Below are 12,088 nucleotides of genomic sequence, written 5' to 3'. Positions count from 1 at the left end.
ATTTTATATTAAACTTTTAAAAGATATTACTTCTGCATATGGTTAGAATCTGAATATTTTTCCTAAATATACAGTTTATTTTTTTAAGACCATTTTTAAAATAACTATTTCCTTATTGAGCTCATATCCAACATTGTCATTTGTAAATTTCTATATATAATTGGTGAACTTCTGTACTCTGTATTTGTTCATTTATTTAAATTTATACAAATAAAGTATTTTAATTGATTTAAATTTTATTACATTTCCCACTCACTGTTCTTTTTAAAATTATTTCTCAGCTCTTTTCTATCTTTTGTTTTCCAGATGAATGTTAGAGTTTGTCAAGTATGAAAAATATTTGGTTGATTATAGATTAAAACTATTTCAAAATTATTGGTTACCTTGAAGTAATTGATAATTTAAAAATGTTAAGTTTTCTTAACCAGGAATATGCTATCTCTCTTCATTTATTCTTGTCTTTTAACTTAATGGAGTTTCCTTGAAATATGTATCAGCTATTTTTATTAGCTTTATAATTTTTGTTGCTATTGTTTTTGGATCTTTTCAAATACACTTTCTAACTGTTTATTCCAATGAATGCTGTTGATTTTTCTATATTTTTATTGTAATCAGTCACCTTACTACACCTCCAGTTTTCTTAACATTTTTCAGATTATGCTTTTCAAGCCTTTTGATTCTTACAGAATGCATCTCGGTCTGATGTGAGATGAGTTACAAAATAACTGTCAATTTCCTCATGATCTCTGGCTCTCTCATAATAGTGGTACACCCACACATCACACACACAGCTGCAACCCCATCGCAGACATTTTTCCAGTCCTCTTTCTGTTTCCCTGCACTCTTTCTTTCTCATGCTTCTCTGCTTTATCCGCATCCTGGTTCCTGTGAACTAGTTTGTTTACGTAACCCATTAGAAACAAGTATCCTAATCGCACCTTCAGTGCATCTTGGATCCAAGTATGACATGATCCCTCTGCCAGCCTCAGTTCTTCAGAGCCCTGTTCTCCCCTCCAAGTGGGTTAGACGATTGAAAGTGCAATGGTGACCCTGACTAGCCCTATGTCACCTTATGTGGTTTTCACAAACACCTCCACAAAATGGTTTAACGAGTGGTAACAATTTTACTTGAGCACTTGCTAGGTTCTAGGCATTTGACTATGCTCTAGGGAAAGAGTGGTGAATATTGCTGACATGCTATCTACCCTCAACAAGCTTATATTCTGCAGGGAGTCCAGCATGGAAGGGGAATTCCTCCACATTTCCAGGGGTTCCTGTTGGTGCTGGGAGTCTCCAAATCTTCAGGTCCCCATCTATCCCCCAGGCAGCATTTGCCCTCACCTCTGAGGTCAGTGTTTGGGAGAGTGGAGAGTTAAATCCAAATGGAAATGAACTGTTTTCATTAAAAACAAAAAACAACCTTGCTGAAGCTTTGCACTTCTTTACAACTTTGGATAGTATTTATGTACACAATTTATTTTTATTTGTGGTCATTATTCTTCTACTTGTTTGCAAATTCCCACAGAAGCAAGCACTTAGCTCATATACTTTTCATTCTCTTGAGCATAGCCAGGAGTATTGCACAGAATTGATGCTCTGTAAGTATTTGTTGTCTCTTTGGGTGCGGTAACTTGATAATATCCCTCAAAGTCATATTTCATCCTATTTAGTGAGCTTCCTAAGGCACTTTAAGTGACCACTCACTGCACCTTCCTTGTGGTTTGGAGTTTTAAAAAACCAAGGGGAAAAATTGGGCATGCTATTGTGGTCTTGGGTGGCATATCCTGTGTTAAATGAAAGAAGTCACTCTCATCTGTGGTTTGCTAATTATTGTTTTTTTCCCCCTTACAGAACAAAGAAGAAAAAATTTCTTTTAAAGAAAAGCCAAAAAATTATTATAGATCCTTTCTTTTGACATTCCTAAACAAGAACAGGCCTAGTTGGTATCATGTTTAATTCTTGCCCTAACTGGTATTGTTTGATTTGTATTTTCAGATTGCCCTGAATTTTTGCCCAATTTTGTTTGTGTGTTTGGTAAATACTACCTCTACATGGAACAACTAAGGTTTCTTAACTGCTTATATACAAAATATTGTATTGTGTTCTTCTGCGTTTAACAACTAACTTTATGTATGATATTAGTTATCCTTTGAGTTTTTCTTTTTGAAAGGATGTACTAACATCTTAGGCCCCCAGAGACAAAGAATTCATGGAGATTGTATTTGGAATTTTCCCCTTATTATCTCCATATGGTGAACTCACAACTCAAAAGAAAACTGGATGTTGTATTATATGATTCAGAGATTTGTACTTTTGTTTTAGATTTTGTATGCTTTCTTTCTAGATTTTCTTTCTATCCATCTGGCTTAAGAGCCTCTTTTGGTACTATGGAAAGTTGTAGAATGAGTCTCATAAGGAGCTTATGAAAAACTCCAAAATCATTTTTCAAGCTTCAAAAATTGCATCAGGGATTTATAAAAATGTGAGAGGAGATTTGCTATTTCATTTGTCATATTCAAACCAGAAACACACTGAAGTTCTACTAGCTTAATGTTGGACTGAAAGTTTCTCAAAGCAGATTTCAAATAGGGAAACAAAATGTATAAGTGTCATTCCAAATTCTAATTTGTATTAGTCACACAGTGCAGAGGTGACAGAGTACTGGTTGTAGAGTAGAGAGTAACTGGTGAATAGTACTTATTGCAGCTGTTCACCTTTTAGTTTTGATTGGCTGACCACTTTAGCTCTCTTTCCCAGTGTGCCAAATCCATTTACAATCAAAACAAAAACATCCAGGCAAGTAAGCTGGACATGCTTCATAATAAATAATGACATCTAGTATCTGGCAAAGATAGGGAAGATGATGGTCTAAAGCCACCTGATTGTATCTCAGGGAAACCTTCCTTTGAGAATTAATAAAGGTGAGGTTTGAAGACAATGTCTGGGTGCCTGGGTGTCTTACTTAGGTGTAACTGATTTTAGAGCTGAGTTCATAAATTCCTGCTCACTTGTTTAAGTCTCTTGGCAAATGTGTTTGTGAGAAGGAAAGAGGGGGAGACACAAGGATTTTGGTTTTAAGCATTTTTATAGGGTGTAGTCACCCAGTGAATAAAGAGAAATTATAGCCAGATAAACAGTATGGTGGAGAGATGGACTGTGAACTCAGTGCATGCATGTGATTTTAAACAAGTGATCTTGCCCTTATATTTTCTGAAGATATAGCTATCTTGTTCTTAAATTTATACATAATATTTTAGAATTTCTAAATACGCTTTTATTTTGTCCCTTGAAATAAATGAAATGCTTATGTGCCCAAGGGTCAACTTAAAAGTTAAGTGTTTGTTTAGGCACTGGTGTGCTTTTAGTGACAATTAAACTATGCCCTCTTCCCTACTGCTGGAGATTTTTGGTAGCCTTGCATTTTTGAGTTTTTTTTTTAAATGCAGTTTTAAAAAATTTAAATGCAAATTAAAAAAATGCAGTATAAAAAAGGAGAAAAGGAGGATTCTTAAATCCTTTGAGGCACTGAGATCTAATTTCTGGAGTGAGGTTATGTTAATAATAATTACTAATCTTTATTGATACTAGGTTGCTAGATAGTCTGCTAACCGTTGTTTAAACATCATTTAATTAAATCAATAGAGCTACTTTATGGGGTAGATATTATTTGTTCTAATCTTGTACTAGAGGAGCTATTCCACGTTCAAGGTCAGAAGGGGTGGCAGTGAGGAGATACCCCTCGTCCAAGGTAAGGAGCAGTGGCTGTGCTTTGCTGGAGCAGCCGTGAAGAGATACCCCACGTCGAAGGTAAGAGAAACCCAAGTAAAACGATAGGTGTTGCAAGAGGGCATAAGAGGGCAGACACACTGAAACCATAATCATAGAAAACGAGTCAATCTAATCACACTAGGACCACAGCCTTGTCTAACTCAATGAAACTAAGCCATGCCCTGTGGGGCCACCCAAGGCGGGCGGGCATGGTGGAGAGGTCTGACAGAATGTGGTCCACTGGAGAAGGGAACAGCAAACCACTTCAGTATTCTTGCCTTGAGAACCCCATGAACAGTATGAAAAGGCAAAATGATAGGATATTGAAAGAGGAACTCCCCAGGTCAGTAGGTGCCCAATATGCTACTGGAGATTAGTGGAGAAATAACTCCAGAAAGAATGAAGGGATGGAGCCAAAGCAAAAACAATACCCAGCTGTGGATGTGACTGGTGATAGAAGCAAGGTCTGATACTGTAAAGAGCAATATTGCATAGGAACCTGGAATGTCAGGTCCATGAATCAAGGCAAATTGGAAGTGGCAACACAGGAGATGGCAAGAGTGAACATTGACATTCTAGGAATCAGTGAACTAAAATGGACTGGAATGGGTGAATTTAACTCAGATGACCATTATATCTACTACTGCAGGCAGGAATCCCTTAGAAGAAATGGAGTAGCCATCATGGTCAACAAAAGAGTCCAAAATGCAGTACTTGGATGCAATCTCAAAAATGACAGGATGATCTCTGTTCATTTCCAAGGCAAAACATTCAATATTACAGTAATCCAAGTCTATGCCCCAACCAGTAATGCTGAAGAAGCTGAAGTTGAATGGTTCTATGAAGACCTACAAGACCTTTTAGAACTAACACCCAAAAAAGATGTCCTTTTCATTATAGGGGACTGGAATGCAAAAGTAGGAAGTCAAGAAACACCTGGAGGAACAGGCAAATTTGGCCTTGGAATACGGAATGAAGCAGGGCAAAGACTAATAGAGTTTTGCCAAGAAAATGCACTGGTCATAGCAAACACCTTCTTCCAATAACACAAGAGAAGACTCTATACATGGACATCACCAGATGGTCAACACCGAAATCAGATTGATTATATTCTTTGCAGCCAAAGATGGAGAAGCTCTATACAGTCAGCAAAAACAAGACTGGGAGCTGACTGTGGCTCAGATCATAAACTCCTTATTGCCAAATTCAGACTTAAATTGAAGAAAGTAGGGAAAACCACTAGACCATTCAGGTATGACCTAAATCAAATCCCTTATGATTATATAGTGGAAGTGAGAAATAGATTTAAGGGACTAGATCTGATAGATAGAATGCCTGATGAACTATGGAATGAAGTTCGTGGCATTGTACAGGAGACAGGGATCAAGACCATTCCCATGGAAAAGAAATGCAAAAAAGCAAAATGTTTCTCCGAGGAGGCCTTACAAATAGCTGTGAAAAGAAGAGAAGCGAAAAGCAAAGGAGAAAAGGAAAGATATAAGCATCTGAATACAGAGTTCTAAACAATAGCAAGAAGAGATAAGAAAGCCTTCCTCAGCGATCAATGCAAAGAAATAGAGGAAAACAACAGAATGGGAAAGACTAGAGATCTCTTCAAGAAAATTAGAGATACCAGGGGACATTTCAGGCAAAGATGGGCTCGATAAGGGACAGAAATGGTATGGACCTAACAGAAGCAGAAGATATTAAGAAGAGGTGGCAAGAATATACAAAGAACTGTACAAAAAAGATCTTCATGACCAAGATAATCACGGTGTGATCACTCACCTAGTGCCAGACATCCTGGAATGTGAAGTCAAGTGGGCCTTAGAAAGCATCACTACGAACAAAGCTAGTGGAGGTGATGGCATTCCAGTTGAGCTCTTTCAACTTCTGAAAGATGATGCTGTGAAAGTGCTGCACTCAATCTGCCAGCAAATTTGGAAAACTCAGCAGTGGCCACTGGAAAAGGGCAGTTTTCATTCCAATCCCAAAGAAAGGCAATGCCAAAGAATGCTCAAACTACCGCACAATTGCACTCATCTCACACGCTGGTCAAGTAGTGCTCAAAGTTCTCCAAGCCAGGCTTCAGCAATACATGAACTGTGAACTTACAGTTCACGTTACCAACTTGAACCAGATGTTCAAGCTTGTTTTAGAAAAGGCAGAGGAACCAGAGATTAAATTGCCAACATCCGCTGGATCATTGAAAAAGCAAGAGAGTTCCAGAAAAACATCTACTTATGCTTTATTAACTATGCCAAAGCCTTTGACTGTGTGGATCACAATAAACTGTGGAAAATTCTGAAAGAGATGGGAATACCAGACCACCTGACCTGCCTCTTGAGAAACCTATATGCAGGTCAGGAAGCAACAGTTAGAACTGGACATGGCACAACAGACTGGTTCCAAATAGGAAAAGGAGTACGTCAAGGCTGTATATTGTCACCCTGCTTATTTAACTTATATGCAGAGTACATCATGAGAAACGCTGGCCTGGAAGAAACACAAGCTGGAATCAAGATTGCTGGGAGAAATATCAATAACCTCAGATATGCAGAGGACACCACCCTTATGGCAGAAAGTGAAGAGGAACTCTAAAGCCTCTTGATGAAAGTGAAAGAGGAGAGTGAAAAAGTTGGCTTAAAGCTCAACATTCAGAAAACGAAGATCATGGCATCTGGTCCCATCACTTCATGGGAAATAGATGGGGAAACAGTGGAAACAGTGTCAGACTTTATTTTCTGGGGCTCCAAAATCGCTGCAGATGGTGACTGCAGCCATGAAATGAAAAGACGCTTACTCCTTGGAAGGAAAGTTATGACCAACCTAGATAGCATATTCAAAAGCAGAGACATTACTTTGCCAACAAAAGCCATCTAGTCAAGGCTGTGGTTTTTCCAGTGGTCATGTATGGATGTGAGAGTTGGACTGTGGAGAAAGCTAGCGCCGAAGAATTGATGCTTTTGAACTGTGGTGTTGGAGAAGATTCTTGAGAGTCCCTTGGACCGCAAGGAGATCCAACCAGTCCATTCTGAAGGCAATCAACCCTGGGATTTCTTTGGAAGGAATGATGCTGAAATTCCAGTACTTTGGCCACCTCATGTGAAGAGCTGACTCATTGGAAAAGACTCTGATGCTGGGAGGGATTGGGGGCAGGAGGAGAAGGGGACAACAGAGGATGAGATGGCTGGGTGGCATCAATGACTCGATGGACGTGAGTCTCAGTGAACTCTGGGAGTTGGTGATGGACAGGGAGGCCTGGCATGCCTCGAATCATGGGGTCGCAAAGAGTTGGACATGACCGAGCGACTGAACTGAACTGAACTGAACTGAATCTTGTACACATGAGAAAATTTAGGAACGAAACGTTAAGTAACTTGCTTAAAGTCATGCAGCTAGTAAAGGGCAGAACTGGAATTTGAACTCGGTCATAATGAGCCTGGGACTTCCCAGGTGGTGCTAGTGGTAAAGAACCCAATTGCCAAAGCAGGGGACATAGGAGATACAGTTTCGATTCTTGGGTTGGGAAGATCCCCTGGAGGAGGGCATGGCAACCCACTCCAATATTCTTGCTTGGAGAATCCCATGGACAGAGGAGCCCAGAGGACTATAGCCCATGGTGTCGCACAGAGTCGGACACTAGTGAAGCGACTTAGCACATATGCACTCATAAGGAACCTAAGCAGAGCCATGGTCTTAACTATAGCTTTATAGTGCCTTCTTTCCTGCCCAATCAAGCAATAGTTAGAGAGACTTGACTCAAAGCAAAGTCAAAACACTTGTATACTCTGGTATAAACTTGGTTGTTTATACAACAATTTTTTCACTTCCCTCCAATTTTATTCAGGTGTTGGGCGGCCAAGAACCTCAAGCACTGTTCCAATCTCAGGAATTAAATAGTGACTAAGTCAAGACTGGTAAATCCATTATTTTTCTTTTAATTGGTTTAGGAATGGTCTTGTGACAGAATTTTTATCAATAAGACCTAAAGATAACTCTACATGATGGCATCTGGAAAAGTGAATTTTGCTCTAAAAATGGTTAAGAAAGAGATGTACTTTGTCCCTGCTTCCTAAGATTGATGAGTGGGATGTGAAGCTTGGAGCAGCTGCAGCCAGCTTGCGACCATGAAGACATAAGACTGAAGAAAAAAGCCCATTGAAGATGGCGGAAAGAACTTGAGTGCTTGCAGATGTTGTTAAGTTGCTGCTTTAATTAATCCTAGAATCTCTTTGCCTCTAACTTTTTAGTTTTGAGAAAATAAGTATGCCCAACTGATTAAGCCATGCTAAGCTGAGTTTCTTTTTTTGTAACTCAGAACATTCTAATTGATACATCTGGGTTCCAGACATCCCCCTTCCATATCTTCCACATTTTATCCCCTCATATGTGATATCACTTTGTGTTTTCCCTTAGTTTTTGTTAGGTTAGAAACTGGCTATAAGATTTTCTAAACAGATGTTTGAGAATTTCCCAAACAGAGGTATTTTGAACAAAAGTGAATAGTTTTGACTTTAAGAACTAAATATTTACAGTTTCTCCAAGGCTCTAAAGCTGTCCAGGAAGAAAATTGAGTGAATGTTCTATCGCATACAGAATGAAATAAACAATACACATGAGAACCCTCAGGGGACTGTCAAACTACATGAAATTTTACACATCTTTAAGCAAATCCACAGAGTCCAGTGAAAAATGGGAAATAAGAGCTGTGAGTGGGTTTGGGACCCTCCCTGAGCAGTTCTCTGCTCTTTTGGGAGTATCTAGCAGTGACCGATGATGCTCAGCCACAGACAGACTCATTATCATCAGGAGACATTTAAAGAATCAGATAGAGTAGGCAGGTTTTGCAGTTGAAGTTTAAAGTATTCTTGACTTTATCTCTAAACCCACATGTGAAGAGACCGCAACTAAATGGAAAGTGTTCATGAAAGTGAAGGGGAGGTTTAATTTTCTATCTGTCTATGTTTTGCCTATCTATTTCTCTATCTAGGAAGCACTTGGTATGCCTTTTAGCAAAGTTAAAGACACACTGTAAGTCTTCTTTGGCTGTGGCCTGTTATCGCCAGCTGTGACATGACTTTTATGTCCGTAGTACTCATATCACATTTCACAAAATGGAGCTCACAGTGCCTTCTTTTGGAATGTAACCCCTGGGTGTCAAGGAACATTTCTTCACTTGGTTTTCTTGGGGTGGGACATCTCAGACTCTATACTCATTCATAGGCTTGACATTACCTCTAGGACTGGTTCAGATAACCTGGTAAATTATGAATGCTGAGTTTTATTTTCCCCCTGGATCCATGAAATCAAACATACATTGTGCCTGGACATCCTTGCTGTGTGTCTTCGGGGTGCCTAACTCCTTCTGATAAGATGGCTAGCCATGTATTGGATTGGCCTAAAAGTTTGTTCAGGTTTTCCACAATATGTTACAGAAAAACCTGAATGAACTTCTGGGCTGTCTCCTCTAGTTTTTTTGCTGCCTCAGTTGGTGGCTGAGAATGAGAGAATGGGGAGTTTGTTTGTTTTTGAGGGTGTCTCCCTCAGTAGATGGTGAATTCCCTTAGAAAAAAGACCTTTGTGCTTTTGCCTTCCCAGCATGTAGCACAGTGTCTGGTACACAGTTGCAGGTGATCAGTCAACCCCATAACCCTTTTTCTCCCTTCAGTTGCATGAGGTCACAGGAAAGACCTAAAGACAAATATAGCAGTGTGTCCTACAGTGATCTGTTGCCAGAGAATAGAATGGGCTAAGTAGACTCCAACCCAGTTGGTGTGCTGTATGCAGCCAAAGATTTCAAGGAGATGGATAGTCTCCTGGAACTGATTTGTCCTGAACAACAAAGGCAAAAAGCCAGATGTGTATTTGAAGGAAATCCATGGTGCTCTTATTACAACTCTAGGAGCCAAAGCAAAAGATCCCTCCCTTCCCTCTAAGCACTGAAATTGGGAATTGGCAGACACTTAATAGGGCATGTCTATGGTTAGTAAAGAATGGAAAACTAGAAAAATATTAAATCTAGGGTTATAATTATCTGATTAACCACAAATGGTGCAAAAATTGAAAATCTAATAAAAAAGCTGGCATGACAAGTAGGATCGAGACTTTCATAAAACTAATCAACATATTGAAACAGAAATGCATTAAGTGTGGCACTTGTAACTTGACAAGATTCCCCCCACCCCAAATCATTCCTAATACAATCTCCTAGATAAGGAAATTTCCATAATGTCATGTGCTTCACCATACTTCTAGTGACCAAGATTCAGAATGCTCTGCACAAGGTAAAGAAAGCTGCATGGGTATAATTACAAGCAGAATGTCTTTGTTGGAATATTATTATTATTATTATTAGTTTGCTCATAAGACACCTTCCTTCTCAAAGTGCTCTGGGAAGCATATAAAAATATTAAAACACATTACCTTATGAAGGAAACCAACACGGTAGAACAAAGCAGGGGGAAGAAAGTTGGCTCAGAAGATGAAACATGACTCCAGTTCTGTGAATGGGGCCAGGGGATAGTTAGTGTTTAAACAGGCCAAAAGGAGCTTTCATTTTAACTTGTAAATTATATTCCAGATCAGCATATCTTTGTGAGCACTTAACTTCAGGATGGTGTCCGGTAATACATGCTCAGGGTTTCTGAACTAGGATTTTATCAGTAAACAGGAATATCTTACAGTTTTGTTTTCTCCCCAGCCCACCATTGCAGCAAAGCACTGATTTCTCAATATTACACTTCAGTGAACAGTGACTAGAGGGAGAACAGACTGTACTTATAAGACGCATTAGTGGACATTTCCTCAATAACCTCTGCCCTTCCTTCCCACTCTTGCCTGTAAAGCAGAGGTTCCTGGAGTGGTGGCATTTCCAGTTTGGAGAACTAGGCTTGGGAGAGGTGAGGTGTAGAGCCAAGGGATGTCTATGGAGTGGTGACAGGGCTGCTCATTTCTAACAGTGAGCTCCCATGAGGGATTAGTGAGATTGAAGGCTTAGAAAGAGTCCTTGACTTTGTGTCTGCTGCTGTTCTAAGTGCTCGGCTTATGTAATTTTATTTAATTCTTATAATAAGCTTATTAGTCAGATACCTTGTGTGCCGTATTAGTGGCTCAGTTGTGTCCGACTCTGCTACCCATAGACTGTAGCCCGGCAGTTTCCTCTGCCATGGAATTCTCCAGGAAAGAATACTGGAATGGGTTATAGTACCTGTCAGCATTTTAAAGGCCCAGACAGGATAGGTAAAAGGTCACACAAAGGCCATGGCAAGGGCGGACCCTGTAACTTAGCACAAGTGATCCCACCTGGGCTGAACTCAACTGCCATACTCCCATTGCCTCTACAGTAGTATGAGATCAGACCACGGACAGCCTTGAACATTATACTTATTATTTATTTACTCTTTATTCTGTTTGCAGACCAATGATTTGTAAACATTTTAAAGATCGTGGAATGCTCTTTCAAATGACATTTTACCCATGTATGAAACAGATAAAAATGACATGCTTGTATACTAAGCAGGGACATGGTGTATCAGCATTGTCAGATCAAGGGTACATGCTCTGGTTGAAGTGGGCAATACATGGACTCCATCTACCCACTGCACTCTGTCCTGTCCGGAATACTCATCTGTGACTCTCTCAGGGATCAGGTTGACTAGAATGGCCGTGTGCAAGGGGAATGCTGGGGTTTTTTAATAGAGCAGCATATTCTATTCTCTAGAATAAAGAATACAATAGGGTCTTTTTAGAACTGATATGTGAAATGATAAGAAGATGGAGAGGGGCAGATGACAACCATTCAGGGGGCCACTGTGGGGGTCCAGAGCTGATTTGATGAAGGCCTATTCTAAGTGGTAAAAACAAAGCAAGAGGTGGATGTGAAGGAAGAATTAAGTAGAGAATACGTTGCTGATAGAGGAGAATTACAAAAGTTGAGAAGGCAAATATTTCATCCAGGAATACTTTTTCCTTTTTTAATGGTTTCATTTGCTGTGCAAGAGCTTATAAATTTAATTAGACCACTTTTGTTTATTTTTGCTTTTATTCTATTGCCTTGGGAGACTGACTTAAGAAAAGAATATTTTTTAAATAAAAAAAAAACTGTCAAGAGTCATAGTCTTAACATAGTCATGGTAAAAAAAATTTTTTTTGCTGATTTTTATTTTTTTTAGTTCTTTCATTTAATTCATTTTCTTTTAGAGCATTTTTTTTTCCTTAGTTCAAAACACTTTTTTAGTTAATTTTTTTTGAATGTTTTCCTTCCATATTTCATTTTAAAAGACAGATTTAAGAGCAGGATATATAGAACATGTTGTAA

This window comes from Bos indicus, chromosome 5, assembly GCF_029378745.1.
Source record: "Bos indicus isolate NIAB-ARS_2022 breed Sahiwal x Tharparkar chromosome 5, NIAB-ARS_B.indTharparkar_mat_pri_1.0, whole genome shotgun sequence".
Taxonomy (NCBI): Eukaryota; Metazoa; Chordata; class Mammalia; order Artiodactyla; family Bovidae; genus Bos; species Bos indicus.
The sequence above is the reverse complement of the archived record's forward strand: the minus strand, read 5'-3'. Positions refer to the sequence as shown.